The 8,203-nt window shown below is 53.8% G+C and overlaps 1 pseudogene; it reads right to left on the reverse strand.

The window, feature by feature from the left end:
- Window positions 1-3,224: 3,224 nt before the first annotated feature.
- On the reverse strand, window positions 3,225-3,738 carry LOC132414387 (large ribosomal subunit protein eL31-like; annotated as a pseudogene).
- Window positions 3,739-8,203: the final 4,465 nt, after the last annotated feature.

Here is an 8,203-nt window from a genome sequence, read left to right on the forward strand (position 1 = left end):
TGTGGCAGTATGCACCAAGAAGCTTAATCTTCATAACTTGGACCCCAGTAATTCTACTTCTAAGAATGAACTAATTCCGGACTTCCCTGGTGGCGCAGTGGTTAAGAATCTGCCTGCCAATGCAGGGGACACAGGTTCGATCCCTGGTCCGGGAAGATCCCACACACACTGTGGAGCAACCAAGCCTGTGCGCCAACTACTGAGCCTGCGCTCTAGAGCCCGCGAGCCACAACTACTGAGCCTGTGTGCTGCAACTACTGAAGCCCGCGCACCTAGAGTCCGTGCTGCACAACAAGAGAAGCCACTGCAATGAGAAGCCCGCGCACCACAACGAAGAGTAGCCCCCGCTCGCCGCAACTAGAGAAAGCCTGCGTGCAGCAACAAAGACCAAAGCAGCCACAAATAAATAAATTTTTTAAAAATAAAATAAACGAGGAAGAAAGCATTTCAAAAGGTGCAGGTAGTTCACTCCTTTCCTCTCCAGGACTGAGCCTGAGGCGGGAGGCATGATTCTGCTGGGCCCTCAGCCCTTCAGCAAGTCTCAGCTCCCATCTGCCTCTTCAAAGTGTAGGTATTTCTCCAAGCTTGAGGGCAGTTTGAGGGATTTTTTTAAATAACTTTTTTATTTGTGCTGAGCGTAGAACTTAACCTTTATGAAGAAGCATGATACAGCTCTCATAAAAAAGTAAAATACATTTCAAACTTTCACCGTGCCACATGGCTTGTGGGATCTTAGTTCCCCGACCAGGGATTGAACCCATACCCTTGGCAATGAGAGCGCCGAGTCCTAACCACTGGACTGCCAGGGAACTCCCACATTTCAAACTTTTAAGCAAAGCTGCAGCATCAATGCAGCAACAGTGATTGCTCTAATGATACTTTCATTATTCCACCTTTTCAGTTTCAGGAGGAAATTATTAGCCACTGGTTCCTGGTTAACTTGAAAACACACCAGAGGCTGGACGCGGAAAGTGAGCATCTAACTGTCTGGCCTGGGAAGGGATGGGGGGCAACAGAGAGACTTTGACATCAGACAGACCTGAGTCAGAATACTGGCTCTGCCACTGCTAGCTGAGTGGCTTCTCAGCTGAACCTCTCTGAGCCTTGCATTCCTCATGTATAAAATGGGGTGATTCCACCCACACTGCAAGGTTGTAAGAGTGAAAAAGTGACACTGGTAGTATAAGGCCAGTGCAGTCACACTGAGTCAGTCCAGTTAAAGGACTCCAGCTGTTTGCAGTCAGGTGCTGGAAAATGTTAAAACAGAGTTTTGCTTCCAAGTTTCTATTTAGAGGGCTGGAAAATCTAAAGTTATAGAGAATTTTTTAAAATTTTTATTGGAGGGCTTCCCTGGTGGCGCAGTGGTTGAGAGTCCGCCTGCCGATGCAGGGGACACGGGTTCGTGCCCCGGTCCGGGAGGATCCCACATGCCGCGGAGCGGCTGGGCCCGTGAGCCATGGCCGCTGAGCCTGCGCGTCCGGAGCCTGTGCTCCGCAACGGGAGAGGCCACAACAGTGAGAGGCCCGCGTACCGCAAAACAAAAACAAAAATTATTGGAGTATAGAGAATTTTTTTAAGGTCAAAGGACTGAAGGAGTGAAGGAGAATCCCTTCTTCCAGGACCTCTGTTCCGTGAGGTCCTTGCCACTGCCCCCAGTGCAGACCAGGCTCCTGGGGGCAATAACCTGCCTCTGGCCTCTGGGGCTGGCCCTGGACCACACCTCCATGAATATGAGGGGCCTTCAGAGGAACCTGATGCTTCTGGCCTGCTTCCAGCTTCCCTGGGGCAGCCTCAGTGATTACACTATCCATATGGTAGGACACAGCTGGGCTGGGGTCACATCCATCAGAGCACTGCCTCAGGCAGCTTGTGTGTGATTGTGACTCCACTGTAAAGGGCAGGCAGCAAAGCCCAGGAATCCCCAGGGGAAGCTGGGAAAACGGCTGTCCCTAAACCGGCTGGGCCTGCACTTCTTGGATCTAGGTTTGGATTATTTGTATCAGTACAGCTAGGAATTTTCCAGAGTCACCTTCCTTCCCCCTCCCCGCCCCCCACCCCTTCCAGAGAATTGAGTGTATTTTGTTGACAGCTTGTTCTCTCAAATGGCATTGCATTTAGTAACACTTTTGGCTGTTGTGATTTTTGTTGTCGCTGTTATTCCAAATCTTATTACTCTAACTTGTCTCCCTTCCCAGCTGAGGAAATGGTGACCAGGTGAGTAAATGTTCCAAGACCACTGTTTTGTGTATTACGGGCAACCAAGAAAGAACGGGAATGTGCTTGAAGGCAGAACCCCAGAGGCCAGGGGGGTAGAGAGGGGTTCGCGAACTTAGATCCCCAGCCCTGCTTTCAGCACGGGAGGGCCGCTTGCAAATAACTTCTTTCGAAAACAACTACTTTAAAATCGAGCCTGAAGGATTCGTTATAAGACGGGTGAGTTTTAACGAAGGAGCCAATAGAGTCCGCGAGCCTCGGAAGGGCCTCTGAGCGCGGCAAGGAGGCGCCAGATTGAGGGCGATTTAAAAGGACTAAATGGGACTTAGACCCCATGGCGGTGAGGAGGAATGGGACCCCCGGCCCCTGCCCGGCCTCCTGCACTCACTGAGCACCTGGCGACGGGACAGCGCTTTTGGGATCCGAGTACCTGTTGCACAGGACTGCTCTCCTACTGCTCCAGAAGCTTCAGGCTCGGCGTCAAGCCCCTCCCACCCCTCCGCCCCCGCCTTGCTCCCAGTTCCAAACCGGAGCCAATCAGTGCTCGGCGACGCCGGGCAGGGAAACCAATCGATTACTCCTGCTTTTTACTAGAAGTAGAGCGTCGTGCACTCGATCGGTGGCAGGTCCCTGGCCCGAGGCAGAGACCTTGCTAAGTTGGAGGACCTTGCTAGGTGGTTGCCTCATGCGTGTCTGGGAGGTCGAGGTTCCTTCGCGTGGAAGGAAATTGTCCATGAACAGTTCAGATCCGAGAAGAACACTATCCCAGGCCCTCTCCCTACCTCGCGGTGTGGCTTGGGGCCGCTGATCTGTTCTCTCTGGGTCTTATAAAATGTATGAGTGGGACAAAAACGGTCTCTACAGTCCCTCGTTTATCCTGGCCCAGCAAACCCGGGATCAGCGCCTGTGTGTTTCTGGATGATGTCAGTGGTCTCACCCTGGCCAGGGACATCTGAAGCTTTTTTTTGGGTGGGGGGGCGGGTGTCTATAACTTTATTGAACAAGCACAGTTAGTTCTCATCCACATTAACTGTCTGTAGATTTTCGAACGTGGGAACAGGTACATAGGTAACCAATGTATAGAGCTTGTTTGGTGAATCTTCATCTTCATTATGTTTTCTGGACAACCACACACGGGTACGGTATGGGGCCTTCCTTATTCCTTGGGCGCAGACAGCTTTGTTGAGCCTAGTGTCAGTGCGTACATCTGGAGCCCCCATCTCCTTCATGGCAAATGTCCGGATTTCTTTGAGTGCCTGAGGGGCACACTTCCTGAAACCCGCTCCATGGATGTGCTTGTGAATGTTGATAGTGTATTCTCTGGCCACCACCTAGTTGATGGAGGACCAGCCCTTCTTCTCCCCACCCTTCTTTGCAGGAGCCATCCTGCCAGGCCAGGGTTGGAAAGCTGAAGCTTTTTGAGCAGTAACACACACTGCAGCCAGGTTTTCCCCAGTTCAGTTTTCTGGGGCTGGAAATTGCTTTTCCCCATCTGTTCATCTTTAAAAAACCTCTGACATTGGCCCTCCCTTACCTTGCTATGTGACCTGGGACAAATTACAGCCCCGTCTCTGGGCCTGTAGCCCTATCTGTAAAATAAATTCAGAACGCCCGAGACCCTAAGGTTCTCCCCCATCATGTCATTTTCATAACACTGCCAATACATCCTACAACTGGATAAACCGAGATTGGGACCAGTGGCTGGATCAGGGGGGCAGTCATTTCACCGAGACTCTCCCCGGGGCGATCCTGAGCCACTGGCCCTCAGGAACCCGCCTTTCCTCAGTCCATGCTACCCACGCTGAGTAAAGCAAGACAAGCCTCCTTCACTGACAAATATTTGTGGAGCTCCTACTGTGTAGTACTACTGTAGGAGAAGCCAAGCCGGTTCCTGACCTGAGAAAACTCAGGGCCTTGGGGTTGAGAGAGACAGACCAAGGTAGAGAGGAGAGACCCGCAGAGTGACATCTGCCACAAGACCAGGGAGCCTGGGCAGAGGAGAGGACCCGGCACATGCTGCCCGGCTGGAGACATTTCAGGAGAAAGGGGATCTTCAAGCCTGACTAGGAAGGGGTGTTCCAGGTGGGTGGAATCAGAAATTCGAGGAGGCCAAAACAGCGAGGAGGTGGAACCCTGGGACTGCCTGCGGAGTGGATGTGGCCAGAGATGAATTAGTGGGGTGTGACAGGTGCCTTAAATGCAAGTTCAGGGGATGGGGCCTTGTGTCTAGATGGAGTCATGTTTAGTGGGATCCCTGGGTTTCATCCTGGCCCTGGGATGGGGAGGGGGGCACCTGTCAGGGTTCCCGCACCACCTGCACGCTAGCCCTCCCAGAGCCACAAGTTGCCGCCCATCCCAAGCGCCTCCCCTCCGCCTTTGTCCGCTCAGTCCGGGGGCTGCAGTCCGACAGGCACGCCCTACGACCGGCCCCCGGAGGCGCTGGGGACGGTTCGGCTTCAGGGAGGCGGCTCTGCTCCCGTGAGGTGTGTAATCTGAACCCTATGAAGGGTCATTTATACGGTTCCTCGAAGTCTGTAACTTTCCTCGCGGTCACCAGGTCAGCTCTGCCGAGTGCCTTGCCTCCCTCCCCTGGAACAGCCCTTCCACATCTCCATTTCCCTTCAAGAGATGCCCTTATCTTTCTTTCTAATCGGGGGCGGGTAGTGGAGGCTGCATACCTGAGCCTGCGAATGCCAGACATCTGTCGCAGAGAACACCGGAGTCAGCGTCTACACTGGAATTCCAAGCGAACCGGATGGAGGCTCAAGGAGGGTTGACCAGGACTCGCCTTCAGCCGTCGGCTCCGCGGTTCTGGAACACCAGCTTTCCCAGGCTAGCTCGGCTCTGGCTCCCTCCCCGTCTCCTTCCCCCTCAGCAGGGAACTCAAACTCGGGCCCTATCCTCTGAGCACTGGCCCCAAGCCCCACACAGCCTCTGGGGCTTGAGGCCCGGGTCCAGGAGCTCGGCTCCGTCCGGATCGTCCCTCCGCCTGGCTTCCCACCCTAAAGCTCGCGATGGGGGAGTTGGGCGCTCACAGCCCCTACTGGGCTTAGGCCTGCACCTCCAGGGTGCTGTCCACCCCATGGTGCTGAAGTTCCCCAAGGCCTCCGCCCCCTAGGAGAAGACGTGTCCCCTGTTCAGGATCCGACCCGAACTCCAGGGCATGTTCACACTGGTCCAATAACCCGCATGGGTCATCGTCTGCCTCAACAATTCAGACCATCACCGGTTTGAACTGGAGGCACGCAGGAGCTCCGAGCTTGCCTGAGAGAATGTCCATGACCTGACCAGACCCAGGGACCGCGGGAGAGGTGGGAAAAACTCGAATCTCATACTCCGTCCTGGGGCTGGTAGGAACTCACACATTATGGACATAGTCCCTGCCCATTCCAAACCTGTCTTGTGAATTGTTTGGTGAGACTGGGAAGGCTCCCTCAGTTTTCACGGACTCAGCCCCCTTACAAGCATCCAAGCTGTGCAGACTCTGCTACCTGCAAGGCAGGAGAGAAAAATCCCTAGAATTCCTCGCATGTACCTTTCACACAGTGAATATGCCCTCCTTCGACTCTGGGTGACCCCCAGCTCGTGTGGGCGTCCCCATTCCGTGCCTCCCAAAGACTGGGCAAGGAGGAAGGTGCCAGCTGTTCCCAATGTAGAGTACCGTATCTCCCGGTCCAGACTTTTTGCCCTTGAGGGTGTAGGTCGCAATGGTGGTAATTCTGGGAAGCCCAAAGAAGCTGGGGCTAGTTCAGAAATGAGGGCTCAGACGGTTCAATGAAGAGCCAGCACGCCGGGCTCGTGCACTCCAGCGAGCCCTGGGAGGGCCCTGCCGCACCTGCGTTTCCGCTGTGCCCCTGCACGGTCTTCCAGGACCGCACGCAGCTCGGGGCCTTCTTACACCTTCTGATCTTCAGCCCAGGGCACGGTGTGAAACCAGATAGTGGAGGCAGAAGTCTGCAGCGCAGGGCCTGCGGGTGCTGTCCAGCACGTTCCAGGGGAGCCGAGCCTGCGGAAAGCGCCCGGCACTACCTCCCAGCGGAGGCTGACCCGGGTTGCCGGCGCTCGGGCTGGGAGTGGCGCGCGCCCCAGAGTCACGCAGCTCTGCACGGAGCCGGCAGCGCTCCGGAGGCCTAGGCGGGAACCGGCACGTAGAACCGCCGGCTTCGAGGGCAGGGGCGGCAGCAGCGCGGCGCCGTGGGTTTCCGGCAAGCGAGTGTGGAACGTTTCCTGCGAGAAAGCAGAACCGAAGCCAGCCGAGGACTCCACAAGCGGCCGCTGGTCCACAGGTTCTCCGAGGCGCCATTGCGCAGCTGCTTCCCGGACAGCTCTGGGAGTGTCGAAATCCGGTGAGAAGACTTGCACGTCACCGCCCCAACTCTGATCTGCTACAAAATGAAAATGCAGAGCCTCTTGTTGAAAAATTAAGAATTTCAAGACGGCGACAGCAGAACATTAAACCAAGTGCTGCCCCTGTGCAACTATACAAGTCCCATGCCCTTGAAGGCGGCCCTGCCCCTACCCATCCCACATGGGATTCATTAAATAAACTTTACCCTTCAAGGTTAACTTTGGGGTTACTTACTACAGCAGAACCACGGCCACCCCCGTCCTCTGTTGCCACAATAAGAGAAGAGTCAGGGCAGATTGATCTACCCATCCCACAGGCATCCATGGGGAGCTGTTATCAGAGGTGGGGAGGTGAGCTATCTATGCAGCTTTGCTCAATCTCAGCTTCTATCTGTAGCTCTGACACCCTCATCTGTTCCCAGGGCATGGGTGAGCCAGGGCCAGGGAGTCACTTCCTGAAGGAAGTGGTTAGGATGGGGTCTTTAGGGGACTTGCTGACACATTCTCAATTTCTTGTCTCAGTTTCCCTATGACACCTAAGAGTAGTTCAGATTAAATGAGGTTGCACATGACAGTAGTGTCCTGGAAGTCTCCTGAAGGGGACTGTTAAAAACAAGACAAATGGAGTCACTTATGCTTAACCCCACATCGCCCAACTGAGACTTAACTTAGATTCATCTCTCCCAAAAACGGAATCTTAAAGTCAGTCAGGAATTGCCTAACCAGCACTAGTTAAGTAATCTGCCTCATTCTGAACGACCCCTACCGTTCTCTAAAGGAAAGTGCCCTTGCCACAGCCAATCTGCTTTTCTGTCTAGTGTAACTTCCTTGTTCCCACTCCCTCTGCCTATACAAGTCTTTCATTTTGTACAGCTCCTCGGAGCTCCTTTCCATCTGCTAGGTTGGATGCTGCCCAATTCATGAATCATTGAATAAAGCCAATAAGATCTTTAAAATTTACTCAGGTGAATTTGTTTTTTTTTATCAGAGCTAAAGGTCTGGGCAATGGGTATAGGGTGGACCTAAAGAATTGTTTTTCAACTCTTTGAATGCGATTTTATTGTGCTCCGCACAACTGAAAAGAAATATGGGGAAAGACAGACTAAAGTTAGGGGGAAGGACTTTCAAACTGTAAACGGTACAGGACTGTTGGGGGAGCAGGGACAGCAGAGGGCGCTGCTGTGCAAACACACCCGTAAGAGGAGGCGCCCGCAGGCACACACTTTTTCTCACACCGTCTCTACCCCGCAAATCTACACAGAAACACACTCCTTACCCCCTGAACCGTGCCTCCCCCCATATTCCCTATCTTACAGGTACTTCAGAGATCAAAGAGTTAGAACTCCTGACTCAGATTCTTTTTTTTTTTTAAATATATTTATTTTGGGCTGCGCTGGGTCTTCATTGCTGCGCGCGGGTTTTCTCTAGTTGCAGAGAGCGGGGGCTACTCTTCGTTGAGGTGTGTAGGCAGTGGCTTCTCTTATTGCAGAGCACGGGCTCTAGGCGCGCGGGCTTCCGTAGTTGTGGCACGCGGGTTCAGTAGTTATGGCTCGTGGGCTCTAGAGCGTGGGCTCTAGAACACAGGCTCTGTACTTGTGGCACCCGGGCTTAGTTGCTCCGCGGCATGTGGGATCTTCCCGGA

This window comes from Delphinus delphis, chromosome 19 (assembly GCF_949987515.2).
Source record: "Delphinus delphis chromosome 19, mDelDel1.2, whole genome shotgun sequence".
NCBI classification, from domain to species: domain Eukaryota; kingdom Metazoa; phylum Chordata; class Mammalia; order Artiodactyla; family Delphinidae; genus Delphinus; species Delphinus delphis.